This window comes from Plectrocnemia conspersa, unplaced genomic scaffold, assembly GCF_051122295.1.
Source record: "Plectrocnemia conspersa isolate PC_06_02 unplaced genomic scaffold, ASM5112229v1 ptg000011l, whole genome shotgun sequence".
Lineage (NCBI taxonomy): Eukaryota > Metazoa > Arthropoda > Insecta > Trichoptera > Polycentropodidae > Plectrocnemia > Plectrocnemia conspersa.
In genome coordinates this window covers 26512185-26532990 of record NW_028277175.1, presented here as the reverse complement: position 1 = coordinate 26532990, position 20806 = coordinate 26512185, and the positions used below count along the sequence as shown (strand labels likewise).

General features: G+C 30.1%; 1 protein-coding gene across 2 annotated transcripts in view; it reads left to right on the top strand.

Annotated features, from left to right (window-relative positions):
* Tpst (tyrosylprotein sulfotransferase) overlaps positions 1–20806 on the top strand; it is a 297586-nt gene that overhangs the window by 61058 nt on the left and 215722 nt on the right. The gene's annotated exons all lie outside the window — the stretch shown is intronic.

Below are 20806 nucleotides of genomic sequence, written 5' to 3'. Positions count from 1 at the left end.
GAATAAAATATGATTTCAGAAAATATGTCGCAACAGTGGCTAATTTTTAGATTTATTTGTAGCATAGAAGGGGTTAACTCGTACTTTATTTATTCAATAAATTATATTACGATGGTAAAAAATATATAAAACGCCATTTTTATCATGAGGCCCGGAATCCATTGTTTTCCCAAGGCCCGGGCTTGCGCTCGACGGCCCTGAATATACATAAGCATTTTAACGCAAAAGCGCCGAGAGTCGAGAAAAATTGAAAGCCACTGGGTGAGCCCAAAAAAATAACACTTAAAATAATTTGCTTTGCTATTTAATTGCCTATTGATGTTACTCACAATGTGCCTATGTATTGAAATAAATATTTTTCTTGTAAACATTTATTTGGCTGCAACAATCAAACATGACCAAATAAATGAACCATCGATTAATTGCTATTCTTTATTAATTAATAAATGAGTTAGTTATATGACTACTGATTATTTGTAATGAAAAGTTCTGTTTTAATCTTTGCAACTTTTCGGGTCGTTTATCTATTAGTTCTGTTCTTCATATTTTTGAGTCAAAATGTCTATTTTTCCATTTCAAAATAAATATAGACCTTTGTATTTTGTACCACATAAGCGACCGATTTTTTTATAATGTGTGCCTGATTATCCACCAAAAGTCGACCCCGACCAAGCAAATCTCTGTCACGCTTCCGCAGAATTAGTCGGCATACAGACCCGCGTCCCGGAATTAATTCCCCTTAATGTCTGCGTGAGTTTCGAATAAATACAGTCCAGACGGGGTCCGCGAAAGTAATTACGCCAACCCCGGCCACGTTCCAAATTTACTCTAATAATTTGAATTTCAAGTGTCGCCATTTGTAATATCCACACCACCGCACCGGCGCAGAGCTACCCATGATTGAGATAAAATTGAATAACTACCACAGATTGCGCAACATGATTTGGTATGAGATTGCTACTCTTGTCGGAGAACCCTCTGGCGTATTGGCACTTTGACCTTCGATAAGGTGGAATGAAGAAGAAAGGTTGTCAACACAACAAAGATTTGAAGCTCTTTTACTACTTTATAACGGTTCTTAATTATCATTTGATGATGATGCATATTTTCAAGTTTCTTTAAGAGCTTGACGTTTAGTACTACATTTGATTGAGAAAAATACTTCTGCATTTGATTGAGAAAAATACAATATCGATAACAGAAACGATTGAAACAAATGTAATTATAGTCTCGTTGAAGAAACTGATTCTTGCAACTATAAAAATAATATAGTAAAGTGTCGAGGAGAATAGTGAAAAATTCAAAAAGTAATTTAATGAACTGTTTCAGCGATCCGGAAAATCGCAGAAAGGAAAACCAGCAGAATAGCACCTGGAGTGTTGAAATAAAATGGCAGGTTTAAAAATTCGACTCGGACGGTTCATTAGACTAGCTAGCTCCGTGCCGTCAGTTGCCTTTGGGTAGAATGCCTTTTAGATTTTCCCTTTGGTATGTTAAAGTGCGATTCGAGACGGGCTGTTGCAATCAAAGGCCATTCGGAACAAAAGGCGTTCTAGGACTGAAGGGCTCGATGTAAAGTCGACAAACGTATGCCAGCTACCGAAAGAATGGATAGCCGTGAATGCCTGAATATACTACGTACCCGTATGTGAACATTGTTGAAATCGTGTCTGATATGAAATGAGGGGTTGAAGGGGAAAAATGGGTTCGAATAGTTTCGCTGGGAAAACAAACAGGAGCGTTATGTTCACGTGTGTGTTTAAGTGTGCTTAGATGTTTTGAAAGCTAAAGAGGGAATGGGGAGAAGAGGCAAGTTTCAAATAAAAGCGTAGTGTAAATGTTTGTTAATGTCTGAACAATTTATACATGTTTAATATTATAATAATTTAAAGTTAAATACAAATATTATATAAAGTTTGTAAACTACAGAAAATTTAAAATATACAAAGCGTACATGTTTTATATACAAGTCATAAGTATCCCAAGGCGAAAATATGTTAAAAAATCAAGTCTCACCTAATTTTTCCACAGCTTAATAAAATATATCAACAAATTAATCACGCGGTAACTTATAAAAGCGTAATGTCAAACAGCACTGTTATAAGTATAAAATTAAACTCAATCTAGCTGTAAATAATATTTGGTTTTAATAAAAAAATAGTTCATTTGTATATTACACACAAAACTTCAGTCTTCAAGTAATTTAATTAGCACACAAGTGATTTAGTGATTTAGACAAAAATATGTTTTTATGGTATATGGCAGTTATAGATTGTTAAATTAAATGTGAAATATCAAAAAATAATATATTTTTATCTTGGAAATTATCGGTTGTTTTTCTAATCTTAGCTTGGATAAAATATCCAAAAATTAATTATATTTTATATATTGATTTTGCCACATTATATATAGGTAATTTATTTAAATCTAATGTTTTTGTAATATATGATAGTTATAGATTGTTAAACTAAATTTAAAATTCAAATGTAAAATACAACCATAGTATTTTTTTATACTGGAAATTATTAGTGAAATTTTTCGTTTTTCGATATTTTGCTTTGTCAAAATACTAAAAAAACTGTTTTATTGATTTTACTACATACTATACAATTTATTTATACATATCTAATGTTTTTGTAATTTATTTCAGTTATAAATTTTTATATTAAATTAAAAGTTAAAAGTTCAATATTGCCAACAATTGCTAAAATATTTTTTTATCTTGAAAATTAACTAAAAAAATGGTCGTTTTTTGATACTTTGCTTTTACAAAATACTCAAAAATTAATTGCAATTTTATTATTGATTTTTTCACATACTATGTAGTTAATTTATTTAGATGTAATGTTCTTATAATATATGGCAGCTATAGATTGTTCATGTAAATGTAAAATTCAAATTTAAAATAAAATGTAATATGTATAATAATGTAAATGAAATTAAAAGTTCTTTTACAAAATACTCAAAAAATAATCGCATTTTTATAATTAATTTTGTCAAATACTATATAGTTAATTTATTTAGATCTAATGTTTTTGTAATATATGGCAGTTTTTTCTACACGCTACATAATTTATTTATTTATATCTTATGTTTTTGTAATTGATTTCAATAATATTTTTTTAAATTGAAATAAAAATTAAATATCTATCAAAATCGCTATAATAAATTTCCAAAATTTGTCATTTTTCGATAATTTGCTTTTACAAAATACTCAAAAATTTTTTTGCATTTTAATTATTATTATTATTTTAGATCTAATTTTTTTTGTAATATTAAACATTTACAGATTGCTTTATTAAATTAAAAGTAAAATATGTAAAAAATCGTATAAAATAAGTAAAAAAAATTGTAATAGATTGCAGCTATAGATTTTTAAATTAAATTTAAATATTTATAAAAATCGCTGTAATAATTTTTTAATTTTTTCGATTCTGTGCTTTAAAAAAATACTCAAAAATTATTTGCATTTTTATTATTGATTTTACCACATATGATAATTATATATATATATAAAGTTTCTCAGATCTAATGTTTTTGTAATATATGACAGTTATAGATTGTCTTAATAAATTAAAAGTAAAATATGTAAAAAAGATTGCAGCTATAAATTTTATTATTAAAATTAAATATTTATAAAAATTGCTATAATATTTTTGTATCTTGTAAATTATTTGTAATTTTTTTAGTTTTTCAATACATTGCTTTTACAAAATACTCAAAATTATTTGCATTTTTAATATTAATTTTGACACATACAATTTAGTTAATTTTTTTAGTTGTAATGTTTTTGTTATATTATAATAAAAAATCGCCATTAAATATTTTATCTTGGAAATTATCAATGAAATTTCGCGTTTTTCGATATTTTGCTTTGACAAAATATTAAAAAAATAATTGTATTAGTGTTTTATCTACATACTACATAATTTATTTATTTATATCTAATGTTTTTGTGATTATTTTAAGTTATATTTTTTTTTTTAAATAAAAATTTAAATATTTTAAAAATCGCTATAATATTTTTTAATGCTAATTAAAGTACTTAGTTAAACTAAGATATATAATTAATTTATTATATAATATATACAATCGAAACATTCTACTAAAATAAAAATAATTAAATATTTTATTATACAAGAAAATCATATAATACAATTTAATAGTATTAATTGAGTATTACTATACATTATAATAATTGATTGTATCACTTGAAACTCAGTCGGACTTAGCAACATATACATATGTGTATATATATATATTATACTATTCTTTGAGTGCAGACCAATTAAAGGCAATTGGTCGACAGTATGTTTGGGTTGCCATCGTTTCAACTAGTGTAATCATTAAAAGTAGTATATATAATAATTGATTTATATATTATTATATTCTACAACACGAGGTCGTTAACCTAACCGCAGTCTGCCATATTTTCCCCTTGCACTAATAGACAATCATTAATTCGTATAGCGTTTTGGGTTTCAATCCACGACTACAAATGGGCTCCAGATTTGCCAGCAAAATATGAATTTATAAAGCAAAATACATATGTACGTTGTACACATATGGGAACCATCAAACACAACAACCGGCAAAATATAATCCGTTTACATCGGTACATCTTTATAGGGCATAATAAGGGTCAAGGAGTTTGAATTCGCTGGAAAAAGGTATTTGAAAAGAGGGAAATCGGAAAACAGGGCATAAATACGGGTATCAGCTCCCAGCTAACGGAAATAATGGTTTCGGTTTCCGAATCATAAATCTCTCTGAAGGGAAATACTCGTATGTTACGCGGGATAGTTCTCAGATGTACGTATTTAAGTATGTGTGGATGCATGCTTAGGTTGAAGGGTATAGACGGTCAGGAAATGTATGCGTGGATACATGATACATTGCTTTAGGTGACAAGCTTTTAAAGATCTCCATTGATTCTACTCAATGTTAAATTGCTAGAAATTCTTGATAAATCGCTGAACCAAAGCGTTTCAAATTCAATGTGGCAAATTGGCGATAGCAAATGGCAGTATATGTGTCGAACCAACGTTGTAAATCACAAATGTTTGCGACAATTACACTACAAATGAGAGAGGTCGTTGGGTTATCCTCGCTGACATGTAATAGTTAGCAATGTATGTATTGTAGAATGGTTCAACAGTTACGTCACTCAATTGTTACTGAATATCTTTGTAGGTAAGAGTAGCTACTATGTATACGTAGGAGGGATATTTGAAAAGTACGGATACAAAATATTTTATTTGTATATTGCTACTAATGACTATTTGTTAATATTTATTTCCGGGGTGACTGATTAACTGGATCAGATCGGAATGCTTTTATCAGGCTGCTAAAGATCGGCTCAGTCGATTCGACGTTGCTTTAGTTGGTGCGAGTTCGGCTGAACTCCGTTATTCCAAATCAGAAGCGAAGAAGTGGTAGTTATGGGTGAAAGTATTAACTGAAGTTCCGGTGGAAATCTTGACAGAAGTGACTGAGTATGGCAGTGTTCTGGCTTTGTTATCATTAAAAAATAATAGGGGGAGCATAACGTCCCTTCCAATCTTTGATCCTTAGATTGGGAGCGGAACCAGACTCTTTGTTTTTATTTAATACAGATCTTATCAAAAAGTAGATTAGAAATTATTCATTTGATAACGTCGTTATCCTCCGGAAGTTGCAATTTAATGATGCTGTTTTTAGTACCTGCTAATTAATTAAATATATCAATTAAATATATACTTAATGTGTTTAGGATAAGAAGAATACATTGATTAAATTAGATAAACAATCATAAAACAATCTTCGTAATGAAATTTTCAAAATTTGAATTCCCGTCGCTGGGCTCCATGGCCAAAAAGTGAGTTTTTCCTTTAATATTACATAAACATTATCATAGCTTCCGATTTAATGCACATATACGTTAGATTTTAAGAATTGCATATAAACCAGTTATGTTTTAAACGTGAACGTGTAATATATCCCTAATATGTATGAGGATTGAAAGTTAATGTCGATCAAAGCGGCGCTGTCGCAGTGGGAACGCTATCTATAATAGCCAACGGACAGCTTATAAATGTGTAGTTTCTTTAATGTTATCTAATACACGACATTTTACAATGATTTCTATAGTCTTATATTTTCTTGTCGTTTTACATTTATTGAACATTATTGTATTGTATAAATATTTTAAAAGTTCAGCTAAATTAAGTCAAAATATACGACGACTTTAAGTTGTGTCGGGTTCATCAATTAAACCACTTTTCTGTATACAATTAAAGGGATTAACTCGTATAAAAAAGGGCCAGTTTGAATTGTAATTAACCGTTCTAACCGATGAAAAAAAATCTTTGTTAAAATCAAACACTGTGGAATATCTCTTCATGTATCAAGGTACACGCTATATACCAGGAAATAATATATATTCGCCGTCTTGAAAAGAGATAACCCATAAATTCGAGTTTATCCTCAAAACGACCGTTTCTGACCTGCCTTTTGTATTCAAAAAAACTCGATACCCTTCTGTAATTAATCGTCCCACTGGAAAAAAATACCATTGAGGGAGCCATCGATATAAATACCGGAACAAGACATCTTTGTTTAAATAAATTGCCATTGTTTCATGTATCCGCTAATATTTATGTTTCCGCTTTAAAAATAATAACCGCATTTTTATGCTGATCTTTTTGCAAATGCAAATCCTACACCATTTTATATACAAGCCTAATGTATTTTATAATCGGTACACATTTGTAATTATGTTGCATTAGGATAAAATGTCACGTTTAAATAGATAAATATTATGAATTAAAGCGCATTGGTACCAGGCGCGTATGGTGAGATACTTTCTCTTTCGCTCGCTCGCGTGTTAAGTGACGAGAGTGAGTGAAAGATAAGAGCGTGCGGAACACATGTAACGCACGCCCTTATATCTCAACCACTATCGTCACTTAACATTCGAGCGAGCGAAAAGGTAAGTATCTCACGGTTGCGCCTGATTGGTATAAGTAATACTTATAAAATCAAATGTCTTAAAGTATATGAACTGTGATGCTTTTAAATTTATATAATGTCTGGGTGATCAAAATTAGTGATTTATAAACATATTCATTTTTTCTTTAGATTGAGTTTTTCAAGCTTTTTTTTAGTATTTGCATAATAAGTGGATATATTTATATAGTAAGTCTATCTTCTGAACCAATAATTAAGAGGCGACAATTTGTATATTTGTGTCTATCATCAAGATAGGGATAGATACTGTTTGTTTGTTATAATTTAATAAGCCGGATAAATTCTCAACTCTGTGGATCGTCAAAGGTCTCCCTAGATCATTTATGCGGTGTAGATATTCGTATACTGCCTTATAAACGTCGTAGAGGTTTTGGTCTTTAAGCATTGATTTAAATTTTGGTTAGACTGACTTGATCGGATTTGAAACCAAAGCCTGAATTCAATTTTTAATTATTCGCTCGAGACCGAATATTCGCAGTAAGATGAAACCTATTTTATTGACGCTTTTAAATCAAACTTGTTTGGACCGTTTCTTCCAAGTTTTGATATCTTTAAGTGCATTAAGTAATTTGTACGTATTGTTTTCTGTCTTGTTTAAGATTGTTATTTAGCGGTAAATATAAATAATTACAATTTCGTGTCAATGTGTTTCTTTTATGTGGTATTTTTTTGCCAGCAAAAGATCTTAGGTTGTGGTAATTTGGCGACGGGTGGTGATGGGTGGCAATTAGACACAGATTGAGCCGCTGCTGTAGTATATTTATTGACGATTGGTGTTACAATCAACGGGGCGCGGGACCGCAACCGCGCGCGAGCGCGCCGAAGGTTGCCAGTCGAAAGACTCCGTCACGCTAGTGTGACCAGAGTGTCGCCAAGTTTTGACTGTAATGAAATCTAAATAAATATAAATATAAATTGGCCCCTACAGTACTGTTACTGTCTTAATAAAAAATATTTCAAAATTTATTATCATTGTAAAGTAACTATTTTTCAAAGCCTCTGTTTTAAACATGGTTGGATTTCAAAGTAGATAGCTCTTTTTAAATTAAAATTTGACCTACATTTTCAGTTCATGAGTTTTAAAATGTAAGTTTGTTGAAATTAAGCTTAGGTCTATATTAATTATTAGAGATAAAGAGATGCTTGTTTCTGCTCCCAAATTTCTACTGCAGATTATTCATAAACTTATCTTTTACCAAATGTTGATATTATCCATGAAATCATTGTATTCGTCTCCAGTTCCACATTCAAAGCATGCCAAACTTCTTCCACTACATCAATCGTACAAAGTTGACTGATCTTCAATAGACGTAAGATAAAAAATCAAATCGTTTCTTGCGTTATTATTTATACATTTATTCCATTGTTGCCATTATAAAAGCAAATTATACGTTTTGTGTGTTATTCATACGCATTTTCTGAAACACAAAACTCGGTTTACCGTTATGCATACACTCATAGTTTTCGATGAACATTAGCATAATTTCAGAGTGTCCGTTCCGGCTGTACGACTCGCTCACGAATTTGGTGTTTACAATGTAAATTTGACATGTAAATTTTCGATGAACGCGTTTCACGGACGCCTTTGTTGTGCGGCGCTGTAGAAAAATGGATTTTGCCAATTTTTCTCCTTTTTGCCCGACAAGGAAAATCCATTGGCGTGGATAATTCTCCTATTGTGTCCTAATTCGCGCCTTCGGTTCCGGTCTGCAAGAAGCAGAAGACATTTCGAGATGAGCGTAGAGATTTGAATACAACTGACGACGTACGACAGGCGAGAAATTTTGTGAACCTGAAAAAGACAAGTTCATTATGCATATGAAAGTATCTTCTGTTTTAATACTTACAAATTGTAATTGTAATTTTTGTATTGCTGTTTGAGCTACTATTACTAATTATATGAGTACTTTTAATCTTTGTATTAAGAAATATTACAGTTTTGAACGAATTTCTTTGCGGACTAGTATATTTTCGGACTACTTAGAAGAAACAAAGGCTTTGTAGAATTTTTTTATTATTATATACATGTAATACTCTTGAAAACATACGTTTATTTCACTCATAAGGATTTTAATGAAGAATTTCTTATTAATATTTTTTCTGTCTTCAAATTAATAAATTGATCGAATGCATTTAACTGATATTGAAAACACATCATTAAATATTAATTTAGTGGTAGTTTTATTGTCAAAAATCAAAACAACTGTTTGTTTTTTTTTAATTTGAATCATCGTCCCTTACGGAAATTACAAAAACTCAGGTAAACAAGCTTTAACCTTGGGTCTTTAATATTTAAATATAAACACTCAGAGATTCCAGGAAAAATCAAAATAGAATCAGATTCACCGACCTTTAACGATGTGAAAAACGATAAAAGTATTTTTGTATTTTTCCTCATGACTCCTACTGTCTTTTATACATTTAAGATAAATTAAATACAATGCACCAAAAACTCTTAAATTGTTTTTCACACTAAAAGAGTAGAAATAAAATTTCGACAATGTTCTTTAGCAAACGATGTTTCGCTCAGTTTAGTATTGCTCTTTCAAGTTTAGGCTTTAGACTTGTTAATTTTATTATCAAACTATCTTGTTTCTACGACAGACGCAAACACAATCCTCGCTGAACGCAATAAAAGTCTCAAAATTAAGATTTGCGTTCCATTTTCAAAGTCGGATTAAAAAGTCGAAAGTAACGACGGGTCAAATTAGCGTTCAACTTTGAACCGTAATTGATACGGCGAACCTTTCGTGAATATTTTAACGATTTACGAGCGAACGGTTGTCCAAACTAACGGCCGTTATTACGAAGTGTTCCATTTAAAAAAAAATAATGAAAAAAGCCTCCGTAATTTTAACGACGAAATGAATATCGTTATAACGCTTTTCGGATACACATTTTATGTGAGCGCAGGGAGTAGAGCAATAAAAAATGAAATTTTATATATAGACTCAAATTTAACGCGAATAAATGTACGAAGATCTCTTTATAATGTTCTCACTGCATATATTAAGTTATATTCTGGAACTTTATTATATTTATTTATGACGTTTCGATAAAAGTATTTTTTATTATTCACAATCGACAAAATAAATATCTATAATAGTATTCAGGTAAGATCTTATGTTTTGCAACAAAATCCAAATATTATATAAAATGGTGACGAACTATCTTTAACCCTTTGAGTAGTAAATTAATTTAATAAACATTTGTTAATTTGTTAGTATGCACTATTTTATTATTATTATATATTGCATATTTATAGTTATATTGCTTTGATTTATTTTACTACTTTTTGTATTAATATGTTTTAATAATTTATTTTACATATATAATATTAGACTTTTGTAAAAAAAAAATATTTATATCAATACAAACTTATTTATATAATATTGTTATGTACATTTATTTCATACTCTTTAATTTATTGGTATTATTTTCTACAGTAATTCGATTTTTTTGTATCATTATAATATTTTTATTAGTTATTTCTTCAGTTATATATGTATATATATATATATATATTATATATCTGAGGTATCGACTACCGTACATGTACGGCAATACTCCTCAAAGGGTTTATAGTTTGTCGTTTTTAAAGATAGTAGAGAACATTATCAATTGCTTTACAAGTATTTCATAAAACATAATTAATAATTTTTTGCACTTTTGAAAATTCCATTAAAACAACTATAAGTCGTATGATAATGAATAATAATATACTGAAATAACACAATTGGAAAAATCATGTCTTAAAAGTAATATCGTCTAAATGTTCACCATCGCAGGCACATCCGACGGATCTGCCCGTTTCGGATGCCTGGCGGACAAATCCGATCGTGTGTGGTGAGAAAAGACACAGATTTGTCTGTTCGTCGTCTGTGCGCTGTCCGTGCTCAAAACCAACAGATCGCACACGGACAGGCAGATCCGAACATCACGTATGTGCGCTATTTGTTTTGTTTGTTCTGAAAATGTTTCTTCCAAACAGATAAAACCACCACATATTATAGCAAGTTTTTGCTCTTTTGAAAAAGACATCAGACAACCGCTTTTTATATATATTTTTAAATCAGCAATAATACTGATGTCCGAGTTCATACAGTTTGCGTGTGTGGTGAAGCTCGGACAGATCTGTCCTGGTAGCCGTCTTACATATATGTGGGATTTTGGGATCTCTTGACGATAATTCGCCTTAAGTTGTAGTTAGTTAATTCAAGTTAACATGACTTTTTAAGTAACCCCATTAAAAAAGGCTGCAGGGAGGACATTTACTTCACCGTATAACAGGTTGACCAATCTTGCACCAATTAGATCTTATATTGGTGTAATTTCAAATTCAGTTTCAAACTTCGACGTAAAGTTGATCTTGGTATCGCTATAGCAGCAGAACGCTTGCGAACCGATAAGCCCGGATCTTCTCGTATCTTCGCTTTTCCTGCTCCTTGAAAGAATATTTATTTGTTGCTACACGGTTACGGATATAATAAATCACCGGAACCACAAGATTGCCGTTGATGTATACATCCTTGGATAATGCCCATCAAGCAAATGTCGCTTTATAAAGGCATATACCTAAAGAAACGAGTACATCTATTGGCTGGATAATCGCTGCATGATTGTGATTGATCAGCAAGCTTTGCAGCCCTGTATACTTAAGCCTGGACTCTGATGAAAATTATAGATACATAAATAAGTCTGTTTTATGACGCTCATTTTCGAGTTTAAAAGTTTTCGAATCATCCAACACATATTTTTGCAGCGCTTGTTGTTCTGCGAACATATAATATAAAATATTTTAGTGACATGACATAAATTTATGAAGAATTTCATTGTCAATGAAAGCGGAATGTTTTATATAATACTTAATTTTGTTGGTGTACTGATATTGTTTTACATCGCACCAATAACATTAATAATTATTTTTCATTATCGTTAAAATCTTTTCCAGACTGTTGCCCCCCAGACTGCTAACTTAGCAGACTTTCATTAGTTCGAAGGTCGTTATATTAATTGACCCCCGGGCCGGTGTTATTTCGCGTTATTATTCAATTCGATACTCCGGCGAGACTGAGCGCTGAATACCAAATACCCAGTAGGTACTTCATATCGGGCTGGTAAGTGTCGAAAATTTTGAATCATGACCTTTAATTGGATTGCGGTCTGATAGCACCAGTAATTTCGTTTCTCCGAACTATCTAACGAAATTGGATATACTGCGAACTTTGATTTATTTCGGAGCTTAAGCACATCGATATCGGTTATTGACGGAGATATATCAAATTATCAGACTTTTCTCGCCAAAGTATGATAAATAATTACATATATGAATATGTTGTGCTATTAAATCTGACCTATATTTTGTATAATTTTTGCTTGCAACTTGCATTTTTGAGCTGCGCGTTATTTAGTTATATGTACTTGGTCCTACGAGATTCGTGAAGAATGTGTCGTATTTCAAACCTCAATCATTACATGTATTAAAATCACAGCACTGGATCATATATATTTTTTTACATATGATCCACTGGGAAAAAATATATAAAAATAAAATTTTAAAATATATTTTATTCCAGAAATTGTATTTTATATGGATTTTTTTTAATTTAACAAGAAATACATAGATTGTATAAAGGTTTTATATCAATTTAAAAAACACGTTGCTTTATGAATTACAGTTATAGAAATATAAATATTTACTTTGAATTAAACATGTACTGTTTGTTTATACGCTAGTACTGTTTGTTTATACATTTGAAACAATAAGTATTTTATATAGTGTGAAATTGTGATTAAGTCATTGTTATTAAAATGACTCAACAACAGACCTTGGGTTTTATTCCGATGCCATTGATTTAATATAGACTATTTATGTTTGAACATAAAATATCGATTTTTTTATATCGCATATTGGCGATATAAAAAAACTAAATTAGTTTTACATCTTTATTAATTTAAAACAACTCTTTAAAAATTCTTCAACACTGTCTCAAGTGATTCTTTTCGAGAATTATTTATCGCATTTTTTATTTTATGAAATTAAATTTGTACGAATATTTTTAAAAGACTTACAACCACCGTTATTTTTATAACGATGTATAATTAAAGGCGGTTTCATGCCTAATATGCATACTTCCTGAAAGGTTTAGTAGGGGTCTGAAAATGACAAAATATGTTTACAAATTTTTAACATTCGAACTCGCCTAATTTTTGTTTAAGTAATAAATGAAGACATTCAGATAAGAAACCTTTCCGAATGTGTTCGAAAATATGCATACTTTTTTAATGACCAACTATTTTCTATCACTCTAACCGGCCGGCGTACTTATCTTTGCTTTGGTGATCTAAGAATTCGCTCCGATAAGAATAAATGATATATAAGAAACGGCAGAACGCAAAATGATTTAAGGCTATTTTTATTTTCGTTAATCCAAAAAGGTTTTTTATATTGCTTTAGAAGTAAAAGCACACATTTAAAATGATCCAGACCTTGAGCTAAATATATTTATGTATGTTCTTCGTTATTTTTTCAAGTTGTTTAAATATAACTCAATATTAAAAACCATTAACATGAATTTTACTTTGGTTTGCTAATATATTCATAATGTTGAAAATACAATATATAATATATAACGTTGAACTAGAGTAGATTTTACAATCTCTCATGCATAACATGTGAAGTTAGTAAAGATCTTAACAACAATGAGAGGATTGTTCAGATTCAGATTTGTTAACAAGTGTTATGTTTCTTGCTTCTTGTTTAATGTGTCAGACTGTAGCATAATTGTTTTAACATAATTTTAATTTTAAATCATCCTGGGTGTTATATAATTTTTAACTATTCGAATATAGATGTATTAATTAATTGAGAACTTGTGGAACTTCGCCTCTAATTTTAATTGACTTAATCTACGTATATTCGACAAATTGCGCGATATTAAAATTCTACGCAGAAGCTTCAAATGCAATTGATTTTGTACTTAATTAGTTTTAAATTGCGCATTTGACTGTCACGTCTATTTGTAGACTCATATACATTTTATATTCGCTATCAATCTATATACATATACGTATGTATGTAACAGTGAATGTTACCAGCGAAAATATATTTTCAGTGAAATCATATTGAAATATTTTTTCTTAGATAGATATATATATACTTTCTACTAGTGAAAATATATTTTATCTTACAGGTGCTAGTGAAAATGCTGCTTTAAAAAAAGCAACGTGAGGGGCGATCTTTTATTAAAAGTTTTGATGCCACTTGTTAAATTTTGTACGCCACAAAATATATGTATGGCGACACGTCATTTAGGCAAAGATGTTCTGAACCTACACACCGGAACATCTAAGCTGTAAATAAATACAGTTTCACTGATATTAACTAGTGAAATTATAAATCAGTTATTTGATTCTTAACATTTTAACTAAAAAATACACATTCACTGTAACAGCTACGAAACGTCCTTTGCTGTTTAAATCCAAATCTACTTTTTTTTACCACGGTATATTTCATAGTACACGACCCCAATACCAGCTATTTTTAGAATTAAAAATAAAAGTGTTAACGACTTGTCAAGGACATCATACGCGTACGGTGAGATACATTATCTTTCGCCCGCTCGCGTTCTAAGTGATGAGAGAGAGTGAGAGATAAGGGCGTGCGGAACGCATATCTTTCACTCATTCTCGTCACTTAACACGTGAGCAAGCGAAAGGGAATATATCTCACTATACGCACCTGCTTATAAGCCAAAATTTGATAGGGTTGTCACAACAAAACATGTTATTTATTTATCACTCGCCCATACGTACAAGAAAGATTAGAGAACGTTATCGAAAATAATAAAATACAGAGTGCTATATGTTTTACGATATCACTTGCAATAATGATTACTTATTAAATATTTAGTATACAACAGCGGTTAACAACCTATTGTACTATCAGTAGTTATACATTTGAAAGGCGTTGTAGTAAATATTCATTAGTTTTGTGACGGTTTAGCGATAACACAGTGCCCTCTTCTGTTTATGCCTATTAACATCGATGGGTTAAATATTCATGATTAATCTTGATGAATTTGCGTCAAGGTCGCAATTTGCTATTGTGATTGTTATGACATTTAATTATTACTTGCATTTATGAGTAATATACTAGATTGTGTATATTGTAACGATATACGTATTATTTGTTAAATAATGTAAGCAGTACAGTAATAGCTAATATATGTATATATATAAGATTATTAATCTATCTTAATTCTATCGCAGGATTACTAGGATGTGTTATAATACGATTTCATAATATTATAATTATTACAACTAATTGTCGGTCCCTCACTGTAGTGAGGTACCGCAGCTAGTTATTACAATGCTTGCGGTTTGCCTTGTTAATATTATTTAATTAATATTATTTTTTAAATTCGTATCCTTGATCTTGATAAGAAGCTTATTATAACTTTGCCTCTGACTCGACTCTTTCGCCAGATACAATCTGCCAGTGCTAAGCCTCGACTCTGGCAATCGTCCAATAGATTTATTAATTTACTAAAACAACATACATAAAAAGCCTGAAAGGGCGCTTGTTTGGTGCTGGTAAGGATAAAAGTGGACGTCGTTCGCGGTAGCAAAAGCTATTGCCCTTCGCAGAATTGCTACTGCCAGCAGACGAGTTAGGAATGTTGCCATCAATTAACTGGTACTTATCGCCGGTGAGGGATTGTCTGTCTTCTGGTCCAGTGAACTGGTTTCGAACCGCCGCACATTAATCAAGGATGTCGGAGCAGAGATCCGATACAGATACTTCACTCGATCGATTGGTGAACTACCACATATCGCACTCCTGCATTGGCTTAATAAAAATATCAACAATTTATGTAACACAAAAAGAGTTTATTATATATTTAAAGCCTTAATTTAAAACTCGCCTACTACATAATAGATTATTATGACAATTAAAAAAAATATAATCCTGTATTTTTATTAACATAAATGGTTGTCTAAATATAAAAACAGCAACTTTTATAAATTTATAAAATACCTTATTAAGTATGATGAAGTACTCCATTGATACATTTATTTCTAAGTCGCCCCAATTAAAAATTTATATTTTTATTGTGAAATGTCACTTAAATATACTGATAATTGTATACGGCTTATTTTAATAATTTTAATAAAAAAAATAATAAATATAAAATCCTTCGCTCTTTAGCGACTGAAACTTTCCAATTTGATCGATTACGAATTTTCCAATCAATTTTATTTTACTGGGTTGAGTTTGATTACATTAACTTTTTCCATATTTTATGGTGTAATAAAATGTTCACTGTAAAAACGTTTAGAACAACACGTTACATAAAGGATTAAACAAGCATTTTTTTAGGTTGTTGGTAATAGACTGGTTAGAAGTGCACTTAAAATTGCAATATTAAGTTTGTGGTAACACCTACATCTTAACATCGAATTTAAGACAATTTTATTGTCCTTAGATGCATAAAAATACGTTTTAATTAACTTTTTAGATAGCGATAGCAAAAATACGAATTTTTCAACAATTTCGAAAAAGAGCATTTATATTTATATTTTTCCGTTCTTACGAAAAAAATATTTTAAATTCAGATATAATTAAAACAAAGCTTTTAATCCTTCTAGTAGCTCTATATTAACTCATGTTACTCTTTATTGAAACATGGTTCAGGTAGTGAATTCACACCATTAATAAAGTCTACTATACAATTACCATACAAACTAGGGATTCTAAAGTCTCCGGTTTTTTCGATTCCCGGGACTCGAGACCCAAATTTTTAAAGTCCCGGGAATTCCCGGGACTCGAGACTTTGATTATTTTTCGTATAATCACGAAAAAAAATATGTTAAAAAATTAACTTAATATTATTAACTTTAATTAACTTATTATTTTTAACTTTAATTAATTTATTATTATTAACTTAAATTATTTGTGTTATAGGTACGATAGGTGAAAATTTATTTAAGCAATTTAAAAACACTTTATTCGATATTTATTTAAATTTAATTTATTACAATTTTTTTAATCGAAATATTTATATCAATATTAAGTTAAAACCTTTACTTTTGTAAGGGAAAATATGTTTTTAAAAACACCAAGGCGTTTAATGATGAATCACATAGCCTGTTTCTGGTTTTTGTGCCAAATATTCCAGATGTAGAAAAAACTCTCTCGCTTTCTGTAGATGTTGGCTTAATTGTAAGCAATGATTTGAATAAAAGCTCTAGATTCGGAGTTCGCTTGATAGTTGAATCTAATATCTGAAACTCCTTTTTAAAGTTGAATTTTTTATTTCTATTTATTATTTTATTTTATTTTATTAATTTATTTAGCTTAATAGCTAATCTTTACATCTAACAAATTTAGTAAACATATATAAAAATATATAAAAAATACATAACAGAAAGAAAAAATATACAATAATAAAGACTTAATATTATAATATTTTATTTCTATATGTACGAAGGTGTTTTTTTATTCCATTTATAAAACCCGTTATATTTTTGCTGTTTCGGATTTCTCTTGGAAGACTATTATATAAATTAAAACCTCCGTACATAATTCCCCTAGCCGTACTCGTTTTCTTATACTTAATTATTTTTAAATTTTCTTTATTTCTAGTATTATATTTATGTACATCTTTATTTCTTATTAAATACTTATTAAAATAGTGTGGTAACATATTATTTTCTAACTTATATATAAAGTTAGAAAATAATATGTTACCACCAAAATATTTCTAGTCGTTGAAATATTTTGGTGGTTCGTGCGACAGAGTTGTGTTGATTTCAAATATTTTTTTTAAAAGGAAATTAACAATAATTTCGGAAGTTAATTAAGTGGCATCTTGATGACTTAGAGCTTCAACTGCCAGTTTTATAGGAGTGAGTACATCACAAATATTTTTCAATACGTGAATGTTCGATTCATTCCAAATTTGGCCAATGCCAAGATCAATTAATGATTTTCTAATGCAATTTCGTAACTTTCAAAATCTCGAGATCATGGGTAATAAGGAATTCTACCTTGTCTTCATATCGAGACATAAATTAAGCTCGACATCAAATTCGCCCTTTACATATTTTTGTAAAATTGCACTTCGGAAAGTCTCGAGTCCCGGGTTATTAATTTTTAAATTCCCGGACTCGAGACAGCAAAAAATCTTTCAATTCTCGGATATAAATTCCCGGGTTGTCTCGACACAGAATCCCTAATACAAACGCGTAGTCTGACTGGTTTTTTCCTGTAATTATTTTTTTAGCTTGATGAATTTTGAGTAATATTAAATGGTGCATCTCGGAGATCTTACACATTTTGTAGTCAGTATCTTAGCTGTACATGTGGTGAAGAGCGGATCAGTTGACCCTCGAGGTCAGTCGACGAGAAGAATAATCACTCGTCGACCGACCATTTTGAGCTTGAGTAAGCCCCGCATTTTGCAAGCTCAAGGGTTTTGGTTTCCCTGCATGAGTAGAATTTTACATTCTGATTTATTGGCGATGGAATTTTATTTTGTCGTGAAACTCTCAAAAAATCTCGTTTGATGTTGTTTTTTTTTCAGTAGCTATTTTCTTAAATAAATTTTTTTAATTGCCTAATTCTTGTGAAACACTCACGATGTGGAGAAATTGATTTGATAAAATTAAGGAACTTGGCTAGAAGGTTTTATCTCATCCACTTGATTCTCCAAACATTTATTTCGATCGATATAACACTTTCTAGACGAAAAAATAAAAATGGGTATGATATGAAAAGAGGCCTTTCAAGTTTTATAAATAAAATTTTTATACTAATGGGATTAAAAATTGCCCCAGAGGTTAACAAAATTTTTTTAGAAGGAAATGAAATTTTGAAATATTGACATTTATTTCGGAATTATATAATTAAAAGCGGACTGTTTTTGACAATCAATAGTAATTTTAAAAAATGCTCTTTAATTTATTTTTACTGTTACATGGTAGCAAAAAAAATGTATATCTTACATTAAAAAAGTTTTGAAAATAATTTTATATTATTTTGTACGAGTTGTTACGCTAAAAATATGTTCTACTAATTGTACGGAATATTTGGATTAGCCCATTATTACTTTTTCTGAGAATAATACCTTTTATTAATCCTCTTGTTTATTAATAATGTAGATCAATCGCTCAAACGAAGCTTATCACATTAATTAATACTTGATACATGATTTATTTATTAATTACCAATTATTAATAAAATATTATCATTTCATTTTTATAATATAATATTACATATTTTTTCTTTCAAACGTATATGAAACTTTTTTTAAATTTTGCAATACAAATATTATCTTAATTATTCCACCCGACATCCTACTTATCCAAATATCGTTGGTAGTATCCATTATATTTCCGCTTTCATATCAGATGCTATAGAGCTTTTTACGCGCTTTCTTCGCAGCATTTTTTTACTTTGTTGTTGTTATCTCAACGCAATTTCAAGTGGCGAAATGATACCTCAATTTTACAAAATTACCAACCCGTATTATATAAATGCAAATACGATCCCGGTCACCAAGTTGTAGCTTTTCTATATATCTATATATAAAATACATAATACATATGTATATTTGGAGGAAAGTCGAAACCCCAAATGGGACTTGTTAAATTTGCATGTAATGAATATGCATTTGAGGTGGCCGAACTGAGAAATCTGAATCAGGGCCGTAATGATTACGCCGCAAGTCTCCCTCGGAGGATTACTTGCTGGATATTCCACCTGGTAGGTGTCTTTATATGACCTAGTAGGCACAAAAGACGTATTCGTGTGTGTCAGTCTGGAAAGGGCGATAACGCTCTTGGCGATCATCTCTCTGTGTAAAGAAGGGTATTCAGAGAAAAGAAAAAACAGCTTGTAAACACGTGTTAAATATGCTTCTATATATATATTTTTTTCATAACATTAATTAAGCAAAAATTGTTTTAGAAATGTTATTCCGTAAATATTATCGCTGATTTTGTATACTGATAAATTTAATATTGACCGGTGTATGCTGATTGTCTAAATTAAAATAATGAAACACATATTATTAAAATAACCTTAAGCTGGAATATAAAAAGTAAAACTTTATAGGCCGGCCTATTTCAAGCTTTAGTTTTTATTTAGTAAATGTGTCTGTTTTAATGTGTGCGGATTATATTTGTGTATATTCATACAATTTAAAAATCCTTAAATCTCAAAAACATTTTAAAGTTCGCAAATCCTCGCTTCTGTTTTTATTTATATTTTTATCGCCCCTTTGCTGCGAAAAATATATGATTTTATACGAATAGTAAAGCATAGAGGAAAACTAGTTTGGTCAATATACCGCATTCCCATAAACCTAATACCACACAACATTTATGTTTTCCCAGCGAAACGTTTCCACAATTTAATATCGAAAGTTATGAACTTCGGCAATCGAGCGCAAATAGACAAGATTTACGCTCTGAGAGCTAAATTAGCCATTCTTATGAACCGGCTCGGCCACAAAGCGGCGCCATTACTGCTGTATAATTAAATTCTGATATGAAAAACGTTCATAAAAGAAGCTTAATGGTCCTCTGTAATGGGACAAGGATGACCCCACAGTAGTGGATCATTATACGTACAATATGTAATACATCTAGGCATTCAACTATTAGATATATGACATATCTGCAAAGGATTTATCTTCTTTACGTATGGATGAATTGGCCATTACATATAAAATCTATTATTATAATATTAATATAAATAACATGATTCAATTCAAAGATTTTAATCTGTGCC